Genomic DNA, 24012 nt, shown 5'->3' on the forward strand with positions numbered 1-24012 from the left:
TTATCTGCCTTGCCCATGTGCTTGCCTGCACTTATGTGCCACCTACACAGCAGAATTCTTCAAGCAAAACTGAGTACACTACACTTTAGATCTCAGAACAGCATTAGCACATTAGTGTCACCTCCATCAGGGTCTTATTACGTCCGCTCCAGCTCGCCAAGTAGGGCTGGTTTCCACACAGGGCTTAATGCTGACAGAAGAATCCTCAGGTACTGTTCTGAAAAATCATCCATGCTGTTCAGTTCCCGAAGCACTTGAAGTACTGAGGCTTTGTTCAAAATAAATCCCCAAATTATGCACCATTTCACTCTGCCCACATTCATATTGCATACCAGCAAAACTGGCTCACACACAAGAGACCAGACACACAGACATACACACATATGCATGTGCATAGAGCCACAGAGTCTATTTCACCTATATTTTTGGGAAGGATATTTGATAGCACATCATTTCTTATCCCTCCCAGAATAGAGAAACTTTTATCTCCCCAACTCCATTAGGCCCCTTGCCCACTTCTTAGCACTGTAACCATAGACAGTCCCAACCCACAGCTTGTCTCCTTGAAATGATACCCAATTTCAAGCCTGCAAAACATGAAATCAAACCAAAACATACCGCTAACAACTGCAATGTTATGAAACAGCGAGAACAGGAGTGCCACTATACCGTAACGGTGGAAAACTGCAGCAATTAGAACTACAGTGGCTCGTAAACAAAGAACAAGGAAATTACGTTTTGTATGTCTGGATGGGGAGCTACATGCAGATTGATACATCAAGTCGGCCCACTCAAGTAAAAAATCATCAGTAACTTCAATATTTTCTCTGTAACACAGCACACAGCAGGGGGTGGAGGAGGTGGGTGGTGTTTTAGTTTAGTTTACACATTCATTCCTTTCTGTTTCTGCTTCAGGTGGCATCTTTAAAATTTTACTACACAATATTGAGCACATTAATTCTAATCATTAGGACTACGTTCCTTAGCTGCATTTTCTCTGCAAATTCAAGTTACTATGTTATTACTGTGGTGCAGCGCTACCAAATGAGCAACAAGGGAAACAGTGAAGCTATGGGTGTTGGGGACTGGAGCGATACGGTCCATGTATAACCTGGAGTGACAGCTTTGTCTGAATTTTCTGCAGGAATTTAAATGTGTTAAAAGTGGTATTTAGGCGCCGCCAAATCCGTTTGTGATCTTCATGGACAGAATATCAAGGAGAAGCCTAGGTGTGAAGAGTAGTCTAGTAAGGAGTCTCATGGTTGCATCTCTGCTTTTTGCATAGGACCTGGTTCTGCTGGCTACAAGAGGCAGGAGTACTTTGCAACCAAGTGTAAAGCAGGATCAGGGTTTGCACCTCCACTTCTGAGGCCATCGACTCTTCCGGGCGAAATGGTGGATTGTTTCTTTTGGATTGTGAGGACCACTAGCATGCATCCCTGTGGAGATACAGTTACGTCCAACTGGGAGGGACAGACATAGAACATGCTAGAAGATGACAAATCCCATGGTGACAGAAGTGGCTAGAGAGAAGGATGTATGGGTTAACTTGCTTAGTATGCTGCCCTTGAGAGCTTGACCTGGACAAGAGGCAAAAAATGCATAGATAAATGGATGGAAAGCAGTGATCCTTTGGGGACTTTGGGGCCTTTCTGGCCACCTAATGGTTAAGACACATACCACATAACATCCTTGGCTTGATTTAAGTTGGGGACCTTTATTGTATATCATACCCCCCTTTCCTGTAAGTTCCTGTATGGTATCCTAAATTAATAATTTTGTCCTGCTGAAATCATGCAGCACTGATCAGCTCAATGAGTTGTTCTGCATGTTCACTTTCTTGGGTAAGTCTCACTAACTACCTTCCCAAGGGTCGAAATAAAAACACTAGTGCATGCATCAATACTCCTGTGGAGGTTCAGGTATTATAACCAAATCTGCTGACTCATCAGCAGTGACAAAAGGTTTATTCATCTCTCATAAAATAGAAAACCTTTACAGCCTAGTTCTCAGCCCTGGCAGAAAACATGCGGTAAGGCTGAATGAAATATCTAGGAAAAAGTTATAACCCCTCTTTTGCCCCCAGGAGTCTATAGTGGTGGTAGGAAGGTGTGTGTATATGTGTGGGCAAAACGTATTGTCCAGGCCACATTCGGTTAACAACCCCATTAACTGGCTCACAAAGCAACCCCGGGGCAAAGATAACATCAATTCCGGCTCTAGAGGCCATTAGGTTTCAGCCTGAGATATACACGGCGTCCTGGAAAAGCAAGATGGCGTAGTTCGAAGGGTGCTAAGGTCTCACTGCCAAGTCCACCCCTCCTTCTACCTGAAAACCCCATCCTGACCACACACACACACACACACACACACACACACACAGTTCGAACAAGCCCCCTAGGCTACTTGGCAGGTGAGCACTGAGGCCGTTTATCTGCTTTAGTCAGGCCTACGCACTCCACACACACACACACACACACACACACACACACACACACACACACACACACACACACACACACACACACACACACACACACACACACACACACACACACACAAATACCCTAACTCAACATTTGTACCTTCTAAAATATGCAAAGACACACACTAAAACACAATATAAACATACAGTGCATATCTGCTTTAGTCAGGCCTACGCACTCCACACACACACACACACACACACACAAACATTACACTCCCTTACACAATCTCATTATGTACATATGTGTACATGCAATACCAATACAGTCAGTACAAATAACAAACTAACTACATAACCAGATGGCTGCTACAAACACAATGCCCTCTTATATAAAAACATATCCCATATGACATAAATATACACCTCCATGTGATTTTGCAGGGTATAAAGGTGCAAGCTTTGTCAACATGCTGCTAACCGATGATAAGATTCACACTCCACAGATGCTGGAAATAAAGGTCAATGATTTTTTTCACCCCTTCTCTTTCCTTCTCCGTCATCTGTAACTATTGTTTTCTCACCTTCTCTTTCCTTCTCCATCATCGGTAACTGTTGAACACCGGTTGAACTGTTGAACACCAATATTCTATACTACAGTGGCCGACAGGTGCAAACGCCCTGCAACTTCAGAAAACACATGCAAATAGACAAAACACAAGCAAATTAAGAATACAACTTCATTAATTTGACAACACATGTGCAGCATTCAGCAAACGCGCTGCATATACACACAACACAACCAAATATACAAACGCGCTGCAATTAAAAAACGATGCAAAAAGAAAAGCAAACCCCGAAAAAAGAAGCGATGCAAAAAGAAAAACAACTTCATTAATTTGACAACACATGCGCAGCATTCAGCAAACGCGATGCACAGACACACAACACAACCAAATACATAAACGCGATGCAAATAAAAAACGATGCAAAAAGAAAAGCACACAAACCCCGAAAACAAATGCAACAAAAAAACGCTGCATCCAGATTCCACAATGGAAGTTCCAGACCTCTAGAGGGAACAGCTAAGTGGAACAGCTGGATTTATGACTCCTTTTCTGCCTTTTGGGTATGGCTGCATATTAAAAAGAGAACTCCTGTCTCATGCCCTTATTAATAATATAATATATTAATATAATAATATATATATATGTTATTAATAAGGGCATGAGACAGGAGTTCTCTTTTTACTATGCAGCCATACCCGACTCTAATAAAAAGGCAGAAAAGAGGTTGAAAATCCAGCTGATTAGCTGTTCCCTCTAGAGGTCTGGAACTTCCGTTGTGGAATCTGGATGCAGCATTTTTTTGTTGCATTTGTTTTCGGGGTTTGTGTGCTTTTCTTTTTGCATCGTTTTTTATTCGCATCGCGTTTATGTATTTGGTTGTGTTGTGTGTATTTGCATCGTGTTTGCTAAAGGCTGTGCATGTGTTGTCAAATTAATGAAGTTGTTTTTTTAATTTGCTTGAGTTTTGTCTATATGCATGTGTTTTCTGAAGTTGCAGGGCATTTGCCCCTGTCGGCCACCTTACTATACAGATACATGTTTGTGTTTAATAGCCAGATTCTTCCAAGGGAGGCCTAACTGCCTCAATTAAAATCACATAAAGGAGAATGCACGTCCTAACAGCATAAACAGTTCTCTTTTAGAACAAACAAGGATAAAGAGTTTCCCCCCGATAGTCAAGTGGATGCTGATTTCCTCTTACACTCCCAGGTTGAAGGCAGTAATCATGATTAGGGAAGTGCCAAGAGAGGCGGCACCGATGAGTGACGGCTCCCCCCGCTGTTCAGCACATATGGGTGGGAGGGAACCACTTTACACCCAGCACCCAGGAGATCAGTCTGCTCTCCCTGTAGGCGCTCCACTGAGCGTCTCCCAGATTTGCTAAGACAGGGAGGATTTCATGCCAACAATAGGAGTAAATGCTCAGGGTGTTTTTACAAAAGGAAATGGGATGGAGTTTATTTCAGGCAACAAAGTTGAGTTGTTGGCCCTTAAAAAGCCGTAAAAGTTCCTGAGTCTCATTGTCTCTCCAGTCAGACATTTTCATTGGCGTCTTCGTGTAAATGACCCTTCTTCTACACCCTCGGATGTTTGCATTCTTCCAGTTTGCACCAGCTGCATGATAGAAACACGCCCACTCGCTCGCTGTAAATTCTCTGGATAATGACTCTACAAACATCAGCTCAATCACACATTACACAGACTTTGTATTAGGGAGCTAGCAGTGTGAAGTCTGTTTAATGTCCGGTCCAACTGATTTGGACATTTGCGTTCTCACATACAGGTTTAGACAGACATTACAAAAGTGTCAAGGACTTCCTTAAGCATAGATTCATAAATGATGGCATTATATCTGTGCCACATTCTTGAGCAAACAAAAGAAGATTTGGAGAAAAAATATATAATTGCAAACACATAAATTATATTTTTAAGATAAATGATATTCAAGTAAAAAAGTATTTTGTTTAAGTCTCACAGTCACGCTGTCTCTTCACAGTGATTATTAGCTGTTTACTACAAAGTAAATGCTGCTTTACTTTGTTAGGACAAAATAGTTCCAAGAGTAAGTGCTTTATGAATTGCGGCGATTTTGTTTTACTACATTAATCTAGCAAGTATCCTACTGCGAGCCCCTGCCTCCACCAGGCAACTCTATTAATAACATTTAGACAAAGAAAGAAGACAAAGTGCATAGACAGATGTTTTTAAAAATCCATCACGGCATTGTTCACCCCCCATTTACAAGAATTTCAAAATCTCGCTCCTAGTAGCTAGTTTTCGTAAGCGGCTCATCAAGGCTAGGAAGAAAGAAAAGAAAGAGAGAGTGCAGCCGAGCGCAAGACAGCGATGCATCAGAATTTTAAAAAAGCTGCATGATTTCTGATACTGAGCATTTAAATTATGACTTGATGAACCAAACTAGTCAAAATATAAGACAGCGTTGTGTGGTTCATTTATATTTCAAAGACTTTTTAAGCACTTTGTTAAAAAAGGGCTACTATGAAGGTATTCCTGAACTTTATTTGTTTTCCTCAAAATTCAAGCATTTCAAGCACCTTGTACATACAGCTCCTAATATCTAAGTTTAGAGTTGCAGTGCCATGTGTGAAAGAGACTTCAGTTTACTAATCTATTTCTGACATGAATCTTAATGGGAGCATATCTATGTTCCCAGGGTCCTATGTTCCCCAGCTCAATATCTTCTTTATAATGTATGACTAATTAAGAAGAGCCCTAAAATGTTCTCGGCAATGCTTTTTTCCTAGGTTATTTGTTTTATGTATTTTTCCCTGGGTCAGTTGTTGATGTCACCCACCTACTGATGTTATACTCCTTGAAACCTACGCCCTCAAATTTGTGGACAGACTGCTTTTTAAATGTTCATCCCCCTTTGTTGTTTTGTAATTGGAACTGTAGAGGTAGTCCTTACCAATTTTCTTACAATGAGGATACATGGAACATAGGCCTCATCTTAATCATGTGAAATCCTTGGTTAGCATTTCAGTGATATCAATGTTTGAAGAAATAAGATGTTGATGATGATTACCTTGCTGTATGTTGATGAAAAACTGAAGGTCCTAATTGTATCATTTTATTGAATAGATTGTCACTGTTTTACATGCATGAACTCTAAATAATAATTGCACCTTTTTTTATTTAAGTTGTTTTTATTTATAAGTGAGGTATATTTTGTTAAAGTAAAAGAATCACTTGCAGTGCAGACCCACAGTGAATTATAATCCAAAAGTCCAGTCCCCCTCAGCTCTATGGAGCACATATTTCAGGTCATTTTGCAAGTGGAACAACATATGTTTCAGCTTTAGCGACAGCTAAAGTCTGTACAGTTGGTACATTCATTGTTGAAGGTGAGATAACATGGACTGCAAAAACACCCTTTATGAATAGCAGTAAATACTAACTAGATGTTAAAAAATTGAATGACACCATCTATTAGCTTGTTGCTGTGGGCAGGGTAAATGCTCAGATAGTGTAGATTCTGTCTTAGCAAGCAAGCAACCATTTGTGACTTTATGCCACATATTTATTTGAAACTGTAATTTTGGAGCCCAATGTCAAAGAGTTACCCAGACTATGCAGTAGCCTAATGCACATCTGTTCCACAGATGTTTTTCACCACAGCATGACTATTTCTTTTTCAGGGTTTTGGCATGGTAACCTGACTCCGCCAGATGGATTGCTTTGCATTTGCTCGGCCTATCCATCTGGGAACTTTCCGTTGGAGAACTTTTGGGAAGGGGCGGAATACTGGTTATTTGATTGGATGAACCATCTGTCTATCAACTATGTTGGTGATAGACGGGCCAAATCAACCAATCAGATTCACGAAGCGTATAAAAATACAACCACAAGCCCGCCCCTGCTGCTGCAGGTAAAGCATAGCTCGTAAGCTCAGCATGCATGCAACATGTCGGTAAAGGATATTTGCCATTTGTGTAACGAGAATTTAGGAATAAAAGGCACCATTTCAGGTTCCTGGACCATATTCCAAAAGAAGGATCCAAGAGAAAAAAAGCATTAGCGAGCAGCTAACAGAATTAGGGCTACCGCTGGCTGATAATGCTGGTTAGCTGATTGGATAAACCATCGGTCTATCACCACCTAACCCACCTCAAAACCAACACTGATTGGCCCGGTCGTTTGGCTAACGGCTCCAAATTTTCTCTGCCTCAAGATGCCAGACTGATCTGCGAGTGGAAAACTGGAGCTCGCGAGATCAGGACGGTCTCACGAGACCTTTTGCTTTAATTTGCATAAGGTTAAAGGAACACGCCGACTTATTGGGAATTTAGCTTATTCACCGTAACCCCCAGAGTTAGACAAGTCGATACATATCCTTCTCATCTCCGTGCATGCTGTAATGCTGTCTGACGGCTCCAGCGACATCAGGCCAGCACAGAACATGCAGGTGAATGGTTCCAGCAATCCTGGGAACTATATTCTCAGGCGGAAGAATATAGTACTTGGGTGGAGTGATATGCTCGCAGCAAGCCTGTCTGAGAATATAGTTCCCGGTTTGTTTACTGTTAGAAGATGGCTGTGTCTCATGTTACTATACAAATCACAACATGTAAATAGGAACATGTCGGCGTTATTTTGTAACTTTTGTCACAATTTGGAGCAGTAGGTTAGTTGGAACCAGTTACCTGCAGGATCTGTGCTAGGCTAAGCTAATGCTGGAACCGTCAGACAGCGTTACAGCACGCACGGAGATGAGAAGGGTATGTATCGACTTGTCTTACTCTGGGGGTTACGGTGAATAAGCTTAATTCCCAATAAGTCGGCGTGTTCCTTTAAAATGTTTCCACTTTTAACATAGATCATACGAGGTCTATCCTGTGTTTCCTGCTATACGACAAAAAATAAATGTGTGCAGTTGCCCTTTCTATGAATCTTGCATCCCATTCTGAATGCTCCATTACTGTTCATGTTCAATACGTGTGACCAGGTTTTTCACAGCAGTAACTGTAGATTGAACCTGACAATAGTCTGTATATTCTCCTGCAGGTTTTTTATTCCTGTGATTATCATTGGACACTTCAGCTCCCCACTGAATGACAGACTAATGAAATTCTTTGGCTGCAGCTCCCTACCCTACCCTTATGGCAGGGTGAGGCAGATTCAATTACAGGCTTTACAGGCAGACATCTCTAACACTGTTGAGTCAAATCCTAATCCCATATTGGTCTAAGCCTTGGTAATATTGTTTTCATATAGTTCCCTTCATATTTCTCTCACTCTCGTGTCTCGAGTAGATATCAGCAGAGTTATTAGTAGAGTAGAAGGCATGAATAATAGCTGTAAAAATTAGACAGCTGTACCAAGTTATCCAAGCTTCAACAGCCTTGGTGAGTAACGTGTCCTAACATCCCTTACATATATACATTATTAATTCAGCAATGCTAGCGGTGTGGCCCTAGCAATGGCAATGTTGGTTTCTTAGTGGGTCAGTCTAAAACCCAAAATTTACAATAACAAGCCATATTTACAAAGATAATAACATGCATTCCTCAAAGTGACATTCAAATGAACTTTCTACAATTGAATCTGCAAACTGCTGCTGACAATCTTTTTATAGATGGGACTAGAATAATCTATAAAACAATGCAATCGATATCTATGCCCACACTTTGCAGGATTGCCTGTCCTCAGGTGTTGTACAGCACACAGTGCAGATATGCACAGTGTCTGCTGCTGGAAACTCAAGGGCATTGTCAGCTTTATCGGCGCATAGTGATTCATCAGGCTAGTTGGTAAATAAGAGATGCTATCAGGTGCTCCAGGTGGCACTGAGGGCCCATGTCCTAATCAATAACATTCCAATTCTTTACTGATCTCCTTGTGATTAGCTGTACTAATCAAATACACAATGTTGCTGTCTTTCACTGAGCCAGGACAAAGCTTTCCCGTTAAGACCGCCCTTATCTGTGGTTTTGCATTTACTACTGTTATAAGGCGGGCCTATGCCAGGTGCTATGGCGAGGACATCCTCACGCTCTTCTAATTGCGAATCCACTTGGGCCAGCAGATAGCAAGGAGATTTCACCTGGCCTGGCAGTGCCACAGGCAGTTAAATGTGGTGATTGTAGTGAGAGGTAACCACTCGGTTGAGGTAAAATGGCTCGTCATTTTTCATTTCCCTTAAATGGGAATGGGAGATAGTGGAGTGGCACGGGTAATGAAACAGGTTCCTTAAGAAAAGGAGGGGAGGTTGGGCAGTCAGTCAGTTGGTAAAGAGCGGCAATGGCAACTCTGATGAGAATGCCTAATTTGAGTTAATGAACATGAAATATGCATTGAATTTACCTTTTAAAATGATCTCCTATAAGCACAACCAAACAAAGAGGAAATTATATGCATTAACTAGTCAGTGTTAGTTTCATGTTACACACATTACTCCATAGATTTTTAAGGCACTACCTAATTTGGATAATTCCAGTGAATTAAACTTGAATTAAAGCCCCTTATATAAAGGATCTTTATTTTATTACTTTTTTATTACAGTGGTTCCCAAACTGGGGGGCGCACTCCCTAAGTGGGACCCTTAAGTATAACTGGAAGGGTGGGGGGGATTGTTCTGCTGCACTTCTAGAAAAGCATGGACATGTTTGTGAAAAGACTGCCAGGTAAACGTACGGCAGACAAAGCTACACCACCCACAATTACTAAAACAATGGCAAGAAAATACGTACTTTAGCTTTATCTGTTAACATTACAATAAACTGTCATTAAGAGGTTGTTTTTTAAATTGGCCGTCGTGAGAGTATTATAATTGTGTCATGAATATTTTTGCTTGTGAAACAAAGTGAAACAATTTGGGCCTGTCATGAACTTTGATTTCATCATCAAATGCTTATATGATGGTGTCATGAATAGGGTATGGCATCGTTTGGATTTTTACGATTCTGATTCCAATCCCGATTCTTCCTTTCGATTCCGGTTCTTATCGATTCTCGATTCCGATTCTTTGAGGGGTGGAGTTGAAACGGGTCACGTGCTTATTTCACAAATAAGAGGAAAGTTTTATTTTGATTCAATGGTGGGTTGCAGTTTTACCAGGCTTTTTCAACGTAAAATAAAGCCACACTAGAGCACTGCTTACTGTGCTCCATGGCTGCAACACAACAAGCGCCTGGCCGCTACGGAAACCAAAATTTGCGCATGTTAAATTTGGAACCCATAATCACATTTGAAACCAAATCCTCCAAACAATTCCAATAAAGTTACGATTCCACTGGAATCGTACTTTATTTATCCTTGAACTCAAGTAAAGTGGAGCCTTTTGATATATTACTTTGTTTCATGCATTTTAGTTATTTAACATTTCAATGAAATGTATACTAATTTAAACCATTCCCACTTTTCCAACTATTCTCACTACTTCACCTTCTTCTTACGCATTAGAGCCAGCAATCCAGATTAGCTTTAGAAATTTAGCTTTTTAGCATTCACAAACATTTCCTGCAGGAAATGCATTTTCTAGTTAAAAAAATACTACAATTAATCTACAATTATCTACTTATTTTGCCTTATATTGTGGCAGGATATTTAGCTGCTAACTATGCCGTACTTTTATCTTCCCCTAATAAAAAAGGAAGCTTTTTGTCCTCCGTGAAGACAGTGAAGCCTGATATGCATTTTGAAATTCTTTGGAAATATTTGGTTCTTAAGTCTTTATTTTTGGGAGCTGTACATAAGAAATGTTATTCTGTTTCGATTTCTTGATGGCAGTTTGTACAGACACGTTCCTCTCTTGGTCGCCACAATTTTAAATAGCAATCTCTAGCAAGCTCATTGTCCCTGACTCTTTATTTTGTTAAAATTAGTTCTTCTTTTGGATTTGTGTAGTATTTTATCTTCATTTTAACCATTGTTCTGTATATTGTGTATTCAAATATTTTGATGGATGATTGAGGATTGTGTCTGTGGCAGTTCTGAGGCCTATTGACTGTGGTGTTAAGCTCAGTGTACCTCCGAGGCAGCTGGTCTAAGGGGTGGACATCTGAAGACTGCTGATTTCTCAGGAGAGCTATGTAGGTAATGGAACTTTTATTAGATTAAAATGCTGCCAAAATGTAATTTATCTTTTTTGGATTTAAATTTTCAGAGGGAATATACCGTTCTTCTCTGCATGCATTGTTTGGGGTGTTTGGGCGAACTTTTAAAATTATTTTACAGAATTTCAATTGTAATTTTTCAGTGGGAGTTTTATTCCAGTTTTTAAATTCTGGTTTTTAAATCAGGCCCCAGATTTTGCTTCCATAAAGCATTATTGGTGTTATCAAAAACATTAGATTGATCGTAATGTAATCACTCACCAATTTCAGTATTAGTCATGCACCTTTATATAATCCACCTTAACTGACAAAATGAAAACAGCCTCACATTACATGGTTCGGAAGCTACAAAAAACCTTATTATTGTTAGTCCCACCTCCCTCCACTCAGATGGTCAGGTTTACGTCCCAGCACATTATTTTGTAAAGGTCCAATATGTAATATATTTACTGTAATACATCCAAAAATGACCCAATGCATCATCAGATATTAAAGAAACATGCTAAATTGAAATACTCTCTTTTCTGACAACAATGCTAATGCCAGTATTTTCTCCTTTTGAAATTTTCGTTCCGTGACAGATTTTCTGTTTGTGTTTTGGCTTGTGTGTTGTTATCAACTGCCCAGTTTGACAGCCAGGCCGGGTTGCCATATATACATATACTTGTAAAAACGTAAACCCAGCGCGCTACAGCTGTAACAGTATACTAGTACAGCCATGAAAGCAGCAAACAAACGAATAGGATTCTACCCAACCTAAAAGAAACGGCATGTTTCTAACAGTTGCGTGATCAGAGACGTAACAAATCCCGGGTAAATATTGGAGATGTATTTGAAAGATGGAGACAGCTAGAGCCCAAAAGGACGCTGAGTTGGCTAATTTCCTCCTGAACAGGTAAGCATTAGCTTCAGGCTAATTTATCATAGCTACAAGGGACTAGGGATGTTAACCGATGACCGTTTGACCGGTGGTTGACCGTTTCAACGTTAACCGGTCAAAATTATTGTTAGTCGGTTAAAAAAAAAAAAAAAGATCTCTAAATTAGGCAAATATAGATATTGGAATAAACGCTACTACAGTTAGCCATCTCATTCCAATATTTTTTTTTCTGTGAAGTGAAATGTGAGGTGGTCTGACGGGCCTAGGCCCACCCACTTTTCAATAGGCCCACCCAAAACATTTCCTCAAAAAACATTAATTAATTAATATAATAATATAATTATAATTTGGTGAAGAATTATTAAAAATCGGCAAATAATCTCATAATTTGTGCTAAAATTGTCTAAATGTTTAGTTTTCTAAAACAATTTAAAAAAAACTGGTCATGTCTATTTTTATGTTTCTGCGCAAGTTCAGCAGACGGTGAGGTTCGGATCGGATGTAGCTTGTTGGTATGCTAGGCTAGCTCCCAGTGATCTGAGAGTGTGAAAATCATTTCCAGAAAAGGACAAGGTTGCAACAGTTGTTGTTTAGGTACCTTAAACGTGCATGAACGGTCTCAGAGTCATCGCTGCAACCAGGAGATGAAGGAAAGTTGAGATCCACAACGCCTAGCACATCTTTGTCTCGGCCACCGCAGGATGCTAGCGATGCTAGCGCGGCTAGCGCGGCCAGCGCCGGTGCTAATGCCTTTGCCTCTGCCTCGCGAGTGGATGATATAGCCCCCTATGGATATAGCCCTGTGGATCGGTCTTCCGTGGATGAGCCCGCAACTCAACCAGTGCTAAAGTATCCGGTCACTTCTTCTGCTTTAGGGAGTTTAATTGTGTAGGACCGCCAGAGGATAACAGTAAGGTATGTGGCTACTGTTGAAGTTAAAAAGTTAAAACCCGGCTTATGTTTTGAAAACAATGTTTAATGGGGCCTGCAGCTAAATTTAATCAAGTAACTACACTAATCAGCATTTGAGTGTCTCACCTAAAACCTAGCTTCTTTTGTAACTCCGCAAGGAGAAGCATGAGATCAGTCCGCTGTCAGCTGCAGTGTTTTATGTTTGATTGTGTTTTGTCTTGTCGGTTTCATTAAACCTTTTGCTTAACTTTCAATTTGACCCCAGCCTCTCCTCCTTCCTCCAGAAATCAGAACGAACACGTCTTTTTTAGAATTCTTAACAGATGGTGACCCCGCGACGATGAAAGAAAAAAAAGGCGAAATTGAAAAACTGGAGTGTGACTGCTGATCTCTAACACAGGGCCCAAAATTGAAAGATGAGCCAGAACCTGTTTTTATCGAAAATCTGCAATAGTTAATTTAGAAAAATTTAGATGGGAGAGATCAGCAGCGTCAAACTCGTCAGTCTATTAAAATCTGAAAAAGTAATGCCCAATTGAGAACTCGTTGAAAACGATAAGTCAAAGGCAATGTACGTGATTGTGTGCGATTTGTATGTATAAGCTTAAAAAAGCCTGCACAGAAGGTCCATGGGAGCCTGCACAGAAGGTCCATGGTAGTTTAAAAAAGCCTGCACAGAAGGTCCATGGGAGTTTAAAAAAGCCTGCACAGAAGGTCCATGGGAGTTTAAAAAAAAGCCTGCGAGGAAGGTCCATGGTTAAGTGCACTAGAAGCCCACTCTTATGTGGCCAGGTTTAGAATCCTGTTAAATTTTTAAATAAAAAGACCTAAATGGGGCGAGAATAAGTTTCTGTGAGGAGCAGAGGCGGGAATAAGTCTTTTTAAGCGAGTTTTAACAAACTGTGAGATTGTGGGAACTGGTGTACCATCATCACGGTGACGACCGGGTGCTGTGTCCCAGATTAATGCTTCTCATTTCTTGCCTTTGTTGCCTAATGTTAGAAAAGCCTGCACGGAGGGTCAGAAGTTTTCCAAAGTATCTTGCCCTGTGAGTATTAATTTCTTTGAGGGCACGGAGGGAAAATGCAATTTTCTTTCTGTGTTACTTAGTTTAAAAGAATAAATAAATAAATAAAAAACCTGCACTGAAGGTCAAAGGTTTTAGTCTCCGACCGAAGAATTTTTGGAAATTCTTTTGAGTGCACAAAAGCAAAACGCCGTTTTGTTGTTTTGTAGCTTAGTTTAATAAAACCTGCAACAGAAGGTATAAACCTACAAGGAATTAACGCCGTTTTGTTTAGGTGTAGCTTAGTTTAATAAAAGCCTGCAACGGAAGGTAAAAACCTGCAAGGGAAGGTTTGGTTCTGAGTCAAAAGACAGAATCGAGTTCACTAGAGTGGACATAGTCGGTGAAAATAGGAAACAATTAAATATAGGGTTGTACATAGACTACTGTAAATATTTTTAGAAATAGAATTGTGGTGTTGGGATTTGAGTCCGCGGTGATGTGTTGAAATTGTGTTGTGATAAGCTAGTGTAAATATGACGGAGTTTGCGGAAGGTGACTCCTGTGTTGGTTGTGACAGTAACTAACTAATTTTTGTAAATAAGATGGTTTGTGGACGTGTTGCGGGCGCAGTGTGGTTGTGTATATTTGTTTGTGTTGAATTGATAGAATTGATGATTCCATTCCATTTCATTTTGTTTGTTTTAATTTTTTCATTGTTTCATTTTTTACAAAGTCATGGATAGACGATTTAACATCATGGCAGAACCAGTCACGCCACAACACTACCCCATGCAGCACCAGAGACCGCACAAAAGAGGACAGTGTAAGGGTAGAAAAAGAGGATTCCCTGGCAGCTTCACTTGCGGGCAGCTTACACACTGGGCCAGAGATTGTTCTATCAGGGGTCCCCCAGCACAAATACCTTATGATTACAACAGACAATTGGTATGTTTACAGACAAACAAGAGCCTTGAATTAACTGAAGAAAACATACAGAGAATGCAGGAACAGGCAAGCCTCTGTGAGCAAAACCAGTGGCTTTTAAAAGGTGCCTTTGTTTGAATTTACACTCTCACCGATGTGAATCCCCCATTCTACCTGGGAAGAGAGTTCAATGGGGGGTGGTGATAAATTTAGTAGTATGGAGAAATAAATTGAGCTACTTTAAGCAATTTAACACTAGCTAAAATTGTAACAAAAAGAATTTAAGTGTCTTAGGGGGTTTTCAATGGATACATTTGGTAGATGCATTTTGCATTTTTGTGCATCTTGACTCAAAATTGGTTTGTTTTTCACTAAAAATGATAAATAACAGGCACATGGAGATATATTAATTGTATTTTTAAGCATTCTGATCTTACTATAGCTAATCTTCTTCCACATTTTTTGTTTTGTTGGTTTTTATTCTTTTTCATGTTTCTGATGATGTCTCTGAGAAATCATAGGGTTGATAGAGTCAAGGCAGTAGCCTTTTCCACTGATGTGTCTTTTCAAATGTGTTTGTTATTTTTATTTATTTTATCCTAGTTTGTAAAGAAATAAAAAATGGGGGGAGATCTGAGGATTTGTAAAGCTTCTCTGTGGTGGCCAAGCAGAGTGCTATGCAAATCTTCTGCTCAGAATATTAAAAGTGGCACAAAAGATTGATTTGTGACATAGAAATTGATTTAAAAAAAAAAAAGCTATTTGCTGACCAAGTTTGTCAAAAATGTTTTAAGTAATAGTAAAAGATGAATCACGCAGCCCACATTCCCCCATTGAGAAAGAAAATTGTGGAGTTTTTATTTTTTTGTTTTTGTGTTTTTGTAATTGATGATCTGTACTGTATGTTTACAATGGACTCATGACTTTTTGGGATCATTTATTGTGTTATGGACTGAAGCTTTTTGCCCATTGTCTTAAGGACTTTGGAAAACACAGATGACAAAGGACATTTCTCCTTCCATGAGAAATTAATGGACAAATCAAGGACAAACTATCACATTTTTTCTTCTTCATTGTTTTCACCCCTAGACATTGCCTGAAATGAAAACACTAATATGACTTTTGCAAAAAGTCAGTGTGTCAAAGCCATTTTATTCACAGGTGAAAGCAGCCTCCAGATTCCTGCTGATGAAGTCATTCAGCCTGATGACTACATCTGATCAAGGAATTCAGGACAGATTCATGCAAGGTGCTGCTGGACACCAGCGCTGCAGTGGAGTGGGAGAGACGCATCACAAGGAACCAGGTTCACACTTCAACTTCAAGCCCAGCAGAGTGCCTACAGGAACCCAGTTCATCTGACCAGACGCTGACGGAGAGCATGGAGCATCACTGCTGCTGAATTCCTGGGGTGGTTTCCTGACAGACCAAGGAGACTGGATCCCACCCCCTGACCCTGGGCCTGCTGACACACCAAAAAAGCTAAGGATGGCTTTTTTCTACAGGATGTAACGCTTGAATGCCAGCACAGTAAGCCAACGCCAACAAGGGGAGTGAGGAGAATTGAGTCAGCAGTAAATCCACAAGGAGACCCTGGGCTCCCCTCTGATCTGTCACCTTCATGTTTCAACAGTTAAAGGGCCAGAATGCTCAGGAGGATAAGAGCATTTTTTACAGCAGCTGCAGCCAAGCTAGGCGCGTAAATGTGATATCCAGAGTGCGCCATAGCCTGCTAAGGTTTTTGGTGACGTTGCCGCCTGGGCTGGGTGCATGAGAATGAACCAGCAGCGATCTGAGATTTTGTCCCAAATTTCAGATTGGACAACAAGGAACTTTCAAAATCTTGATTTCAGACTTTTTTTCCCCAGTCTGCATCTTTCACTACAGAATGAAAAATGATGAAGACTGTTTCCTTGTGTTCACTCCATCTGAACTGACAGCATATATTGAAGTGTGTGTGTATCAGTTTTTTTTAGCTCCTTTGAGATTAAGATCAAACCTAATGCATTTTTTCCTTGAGCCAAATAAAAGATATTTTCTGCCATAGAATAGATTTCAGACCACCTGATTGCATTACAGATGTGAGACAAGTTATTCCTTGTGCAGTATTTGAAGTGCAGTGTGGAAACTTGAATTTGGTTTGGTTTTTCTTTGATTTCTAAGATGTTTTCCCTTCCATTGTCTTTACCTGGTGAACAGCTTTAATATCTTCTGATTTAATTAAGTGTTTCTGTTTTTGTTTCAAATGGAATGCAAGTCACTAATCACTGTGAGTAAAACCAGCGAAACATATTTTGTTAAGAGAAAATAACCTTCTTGATACAATATATGTAGTCAGATAAGATGAGGTCAGAGATGAAAAATAATTTCTTGTATAAATCAAACACATTTTGCTAATGTCTACATTTTTGTTGTATGTTTATGTAACAACATTGTTTTCATTAACATTCATAGTGTTTTCACACCAAAGGTGTGAAAAATGAGGGATTGTTGAAGTTAAAAAGTTAAAACCCGGCTTATGTTTTGAAAACAATGTTTAATGGGGCCTGCAGCTCAATTTAATCAAGTAACTACACTAACCAGCATTTGAGTGTCTCACCTAAAACCTAGCTTCTAAAGAATTAATCAGGTCATGTCTGACATTTACCTCTCCGTGAACCATCACCTTATCGTGGTGGAGAGGTTTGTGTGTCTCTGTGAACCTGAGGGCTGTGTTGTCTGGAGCTTTGTGCTCATGGTAGGGTCTCCCAAGGCAAAGTGGTCTCAGGTGAGGGGCCAGACAAAGAATGGTTCAAAAACCCCAATGAATAAGCTAGGCAGAGATGGAGTGACCCTGCCCGGAGAAAGCCCGGGGCCCCCGTCTGGAGCCAGGCCCAGACGGCGGGCTCGTCGGCGAGCGCCTGGTGGCCAGGTTTGCCACGGAGCCCGGCCGGGCACAGCCCGAACAAGCTACGTGGCTCCCATCTCTCCAGCCCATGGGCCCACCACCTGTGGGAGGAACCGTTGGGGTCGGGTGCGATGCCACATGGGTGGCAGTGAAGGTCAGGGGCCTCGACGGACCAGACCCGGGCGGCAGACGCTGGCTCTGGGGACGTGGAACGTCACCTCTCTGTGGGGGAAGGAGCCGGAACTGGTGCGGGAGGTGGAGCGCTACTGGTTTAGATCTGGTGGGGCTTACCTCTACGCACACAGTCTTGGTTCTGGAACCATACTCCTGGATAGGGGTTGGACTCTTTTCTTCTCCGGAGTTGCCCATGGTGTGAGGCGCCGGGCGGGTGTGGGGATACTCACAAGCCCCGGCTGGCGCCCGCTGTGTTGGAGTTTACCCCGGTGGGCGAGAGGGTCGCCTCCCTCGCCTGCGGGTTGTGGGGGAAAACTCTGACTGTTGTTTGTGCATATGCACCAAACAGGAGTTCGGAGTATTCGGCCTTCTTGGAGACCTTGACTGGAGTCCTGCATGGGGCTCCAGTGGGGGACTCCATTGTTCTGCTGGGGGACTTCAACGCACACGTGGGCAATGATGGAGACACCTGGAGAGGCGTGATTGGGAGGAACGGCCTCCCTGATCTAAACCAGAGTGGTCGTTTGTTGTTGGACTTCTGTGCTAGTCATGGATTGTCTATAACGAACACCATGTTCGAACATAGGGATGCTCATAAGTGTACCTGGTACCAGAGCACCCTAGGCCGAAGGTCAATGATCGATTTCATAATCGTTTCATCTGATCTGAGGCCGTATGTTTTGGACACTCGGGTGAAGAGAGGGGCAGAGCTGTCAACCGATCACCATCTGGTGGTGAGTTGGGTCAGAGGGTGGGGGAAGACTCTGGACAGACCTGGTAAGCCCAAACGTGTAGTGCGGGTAAATTGGGAACGTCTGGAGGAGGCCCCTGTCCGACAGACTTTCAACTCACACCTCCGGCGGAGCTTTTCGTGCATCCCTGTGGAGGCTGGGGGCATTGAACCCGAGTGGACAATGTTCAAAGTTTCCATTGCTGAAGCTGCGGCGAGGAGCTGTGGTCTTAGGGTCTTAGGTGCCTCAAGGGGTGGTAACCCACGAACACCGTGGTGGACACCGGTGGTCAGGGAAGCCATCCGACTGAAGAAGGAGTTATCCCGGAGGACTCCGGAGGCAGTTGCAGGGTACCGAAGGGCCCGAAGGGCTGCAGCCTCTGCCGTGAAAGAGGCAAAGCAGCGGGTGTGGGAGAAGTTTGGAGAAGACATGGAGAAGGACTTTCGGTCGGCACCAAAGTGCTTCTGGAAAACTGTTCGCCACCTCAGGAGGGGGAAGCGGGGAACCATCCAAGCTGTGTACAGTAAGGATGGGACACTGTTGACCTCAACTGAGGAGGTAATAGGGCGGTGGAAGGAGCACTTTGAGGAACTCCTGAATCCGACTAATCGCCCTCTATGTTTAGAGGCAGAGCTGGAGGATAATGGGGGATTGTCGTCGATTTCCCAGGCGGAAGTCACTGATGTAGTCAAACAACTACACAGTGGCAAAGCCCCGGGGATTGATGAGATCCGTCCAGAAATGCTCAAGGCTCTGGGTGTGGAGGGGCTGTCCTTGTTGACACGCCTCTTCAACATTGCGTGGAAGTCTGGGACGGTGCCAAAGGAGTGGCAGACTGGGGTGGTGGTTCCCCTTTTTAAAGGGGGACCAGAGGGTGTGTGCCAATTATAGGGGTATCACACTTCTCAGCCTCCCTGGTAAAGTCTACTCCAAGGTGCTGGAAAGGAGGGTTCGGCCGATAGTCGAACCTCGGGTTGAGGAGGAACAATGCGGATTCCGTCCTGGTCGTGGAACAACGGACCAGCTCTTCACTCTCACAAGGATCCTGGAGGGAGCCTGGGAGTATGCCCAACCGGTCTACATGTGTTTTGTGGATTTGGAGAAGGCGTATGACCGGGTCCCCCGGGAGATACTGTGGGAGGTGCTGCGTGAGTATGGGGTGAGGGGGTCTCTACTCAGGGCCATCCAATCTCTGTATGACCAAAGTGAGAGGTGTGTCCGGGTTCTCGGTAGTAAGTCGGACTTGTTTCAGGTGAGGGTTGGCCTCCGCCTGGGCTGCGCTTTGTCACCAATCCTGTTTGTAATATTTATGGACAGGATATCGAGGCGTAGTCGGGGTGGGGAGGGGTTGCAGTTTGGTGGACTGGGGATCTCATCGCTGCTCTTTGCAGATGATGTGGTCCTGATGGCATCATTGGCCTGCGACCTTCAACACTCACTGGATCGGTTCGCAACCGAGTGTGAAGCGGTTGGGATGAGGATCAGCACCTCTAAATCTGAGGCCATGGTTCTCAGCAGGAAACCGATGGAATGCCTTCTCCAGGTAGGGAATGAGTCCTTACCCCAAGTGAAGGAGTTCAAGTACCTTGGGGTTTTGTTCGCGAGTGAGGGGACAATGGAGCGGGAGATTGGTCGGAGAATCGGCGCAGCGGGTGCGGTATTGCATTCAATCTATCGCACCGTTGTGACGAAAAGAGAGCTTAGCCAGAAGGCAAAGCTCTCGATCTACCGGTCAGTTTTCGTTCCTACCCTCACCTATGGTCATGAAGGCTGGGTAATGACCGAAAGAACGAGATCCAGGGTACAAGCGGCCAAAATGGGTTTCCTCAGGAGGGTGGCTGGCGTCTCCCTTAGAGATAGGGTGAGAAGCTCAGTCATCCGTGACGAGCTCGGAGTAGAGCCGCTGCTCCTTTGCGTCGAAAGGAGCCAGTTGAGGTGGTTCGGGCATCTGGTAAGGATGCCCCCTGGGCGCCTCCCTAGGGAGGTGTTCCAGGCACGTCCAGCTGGGAGGACGCCTCGGGGAAGACCCAGGACTAGGTGGAGGGATTATATCTCCAACCTGGCCTGGGAACGCCTCGGGATCCCCCAGTCGGAGCTGGTTAATGTTGCTCGGGAAAGGGAAGTTTGGGGTCCCCTGCTGGAGCTGCTCCCCCCGCGACCCGACACCGGATAAGCGGACGAAGATGGATGGATGTCTGACATTTAGCATATGAAGAAGACTCATTGTCCCCACAGGAAAGGTAACTATTGTTTCTGGTTTTGGGGAGCCACTCCCTGCAGGGCCAGACATGATTAGAAAAAAGGAAATGCAAACTCTGCAAACTTGAACAGAATCGGCACTACCATGTGAAACGACCTTTGTCTGGGACCTGGGGTAAACCTAAAATCAGAGGTGTGTCTTTAATCAGAGACCCACAATTCCACAGGAATATAATTCGGAAACTGAGGTGATTTCGGCACTTCAATCTGTGACCCCGACAGGGGAACCACGTTGAAGTCCGCTGTTTACAGCGTATTGTTTGTCATGTCACATGACTGTTCTTTTGTAACTCCGCAAGGAGAAGCATGAGATCAGTCCGCTGTCAGCTGCAGTGTTTTATGTTTTATGTTTGATTGTGTTTTGTCTTGTCGTTTTCATGCAGTTTCATTAAACCTTTTGCTTAACTTTCAATTCGACCTCAGCCTCTCCTCCTTCCTCCAGAAATCAGAACGAACACGTCTTTTTTAGAATTCTTAACACTACTCTGCCTGTATTGTATTATGTCGTTATATGAGATATATGGATTAAAATACAGAGCTGCAGGCGCAGTTCTATTTCTATAACAGCTTGTTACTGTTGTCAAGTTGTTGTTCCCTCATGGTTTTCTGTTGTTATGGTCAATGATGCTTTAGGGCTTGTTAATGCGATTTATTTATTTTTGTTAAACACGTTTATAACATGAATCATACGGTGGCCGACAGGGGCAAACGCCCTGCAACTTCAGAAAACACATGCAAATAGACAAAACACAAGCAAATTAAGAAAACAACTTCATTAATTTGAAAACACATGTGCAGCATTCCGCAAACGCACTGCATATACACACAACACAACCAAATATACAAACGCGATGCGAATAAAAAACGATGCAAAAAGAAAAGCAAACAAACCCCGAAAACAAATGCAATAAAAAAAAACGTTGCATCCAGATTCCACAACGGCAGTTCTCCAGACCTCTAGAGGGAGCAGCTAAGTGGAACAGCTGGATTTATGACCCCTTTTCTGCCTTTTGGGTATGGCTGCATATTAAAAAGAAAACTCCTGTCTCATGCCCTTATTAATAACATAATATATTAGTAATATACAGTCTATGCTCCCGTCTCAGCCTGGAGGCTGGTGCCGGGCTCAAGCTTCGACTTTTCAAAATAAAAGCTTGCGTTTGGTCGGCTCGTCTTCCTTTGGTGTTTTGGATGTTTTGGAACTAAACAGTATGGTAATCATGCTATGAATACAATAACTTTTTCAGCAGATGTCTTACTTACAACACGATGGAGCAAGCTAAGCAGTTTTGTGTTTATTTGCAGGCGGGATTTATTCAGTTTGATAAATCCCACAGTAAATTGGCTGGTTTACTAAACAGGGAGGGATTATAAATAGTCTTTTTTTTCATATTTCAAGAGCGAATTGCTCCACAATATAAATACAGATTGGTCACTTATTTTGTTGTTTAATCACAATATTACACTTGAGGAGGTCTACACTTCAGTGATGCGCTTTCGGACCTGGAAATTAAACCCTCTTATTTAATGTGGCTTAAACAAACGTCAACGTTAAACACTGATGCAGTTTTAAATGTTTTATTACCACGAGTTTACAGACACGTCTCTGCTGATTGAGTACCACCTGTGACCCGAGCCGAGACACACCCACCAAACGAGAGAAAACATATCTCAAACATAGACTAAATATTTACAGTCTATGATCTCACCTTTGCACACCGTTCTCTCTCTCTCTCTCTCTCTCTCTCTCTCTCTCTCTCTCTGACTGTTAGTATGCTCTTCCCCAGCCCAAAAAAAAAAAAATCTGCTGTTCCACTGCTAAGTGTAATATTGTGATTACACAACAAAATAAGTGACCAATCTGTATTAATATTGTGGAGCAATAGGCTCTTGAAATACAAAAAATAGACTATTTAAAATAGTCCCTCTTTAGTAAACCAGCCAATTTACCGTGGGATTTATCAAACTGAATAGCCTAAATCCCGCCTGCACATAAAGACAAAACTGCTTTGCTTGCTCCATTGTGTTGTAGGCCTAAGTAAGACATCTGCTGAAAAAAGTTATTGTATTCATTAGCATGATTGCCGTACTGTTAAAACGAAACATCCAAAACACCAAAGGAAGACGAGCCGACCAAACGCGAGCTTTTATTTTGAAAAGTCGAAGCTCGAGCACGGCACCAGCCTCCCTGCTGAGACGGGAGCATAGACTGTATATTACTAATATATTATATTATGTTATTAACAAGGGCATGAGACAGGAGTTCTCTTTATACTATGCAGCCATACCCGACTCTAATAAAAAGGCAGAAAAGGGGTCGAAAATCCAGCTGTTCCAGCTGCTCCCTCTAGAGGTCTGGAGAACTTCCGTTGTGGAATCTGGATGCAGCGTTTTTTTATTGCATTTGTTTTTGGGATTTGTTTGCTTTTCTTTTTGCATCGTTTTTTATTCGCATCACGTTTATGTATTTGGTTGTGTGTATTTGCATCGCGTTTGCTGAATGCTGCGCATGTGTTGTCGAATACATGAAGTTGGTTTTCTTTTTGCATCTCTTCTTTTTTCGGGGTTGCTTTTCTTTTTGCATCGCTTTTTAATTGCAGTGAGTTTGTATATTTGGTTGTGTTGTGTGTATATGCAGCGCGTTTGCGGAATGCTGCACATGTGTTGTCAAACTAATGAAGTTGTTTTCTTAATTTGCTTGTGTTTTGTCTATTTGCATGTGTTTTCTGAAGTTGCAGGGCGTTTGCCCCTGTCGGCCACCATAGAATCATCACACTAAAGTAAGGAAATAACTTGAGTCTTGTTTTACATGACAGATGACGTTGTCAATGAACACGTTCTGTGGCCGAGTATTGATTGAAACTGTCGGGCAGTGTTGTTGATTTGTATATTGTTGAAAACTTAAAACAATTGAAAAGAATATGAAATATTCGGCCTCATGTTATATGAGCAGAACTAAACTATGTTTTGGGGAAATATTAGATTCCTGACCACTTTTACAGTCTATAGGCCTTAGGTTAGGAGAGATGCGCTATAGCAGCGGTCCCCAACCTTTTTTGCGCCACGGACCGGTTTAATGTCAGACAATATTTTCACGAAACGGCCTTTAAGGTGTGGGGGATAAATACACAAAATAAAATGATACGACCGGCATAAAAACTGTGGTA

The 24012-nt window shown here is 42.3% G+C and overlaps 1 protein-coding gene across 5 annotated transcripts in view; it reads right to left on the bottom strand.

The window, feature by feature from the left end:
• The window catches only part of unc5db (unc-5 netrin receptor Db), a 358970-nt gene that overhangs the window by 140284 nt on the left and 194674 nt on the right, over positions 1 to 24012 (bottom strand). Inside the window, exon 1 of one of the 5 annotated variants that reach the window (XM_028577300.1) lies at positions 12548 to 12574. The exons of the other annotated variants lie outside the window; for them this stretch is intronic. The gene's annotated coding sequence lies outside the window, so the exon portion shown is untranslated. Of the gene's footprint in view, positions 1 to 12547; positions 12575 to 24012 lie in introns of those variants that run through there. 5 annotated transcript variants of the gene reach the window in all.

This window comes from Perca flavescens, chromosome 5, assembly GCF_004354835.1.
Source record: "Perca flavescens isolate YP-PL-M2 chromosome 5, PFLA_1.0, whole genome shotgun sequence".
In the NCBI taxonomy this organism is placed as follows: domain Eukaryota; kingdom Metazoa; phylum Chordata; class Actinopteri; order Perciformes; family Percidae; genus Perca; species Perca flavescens.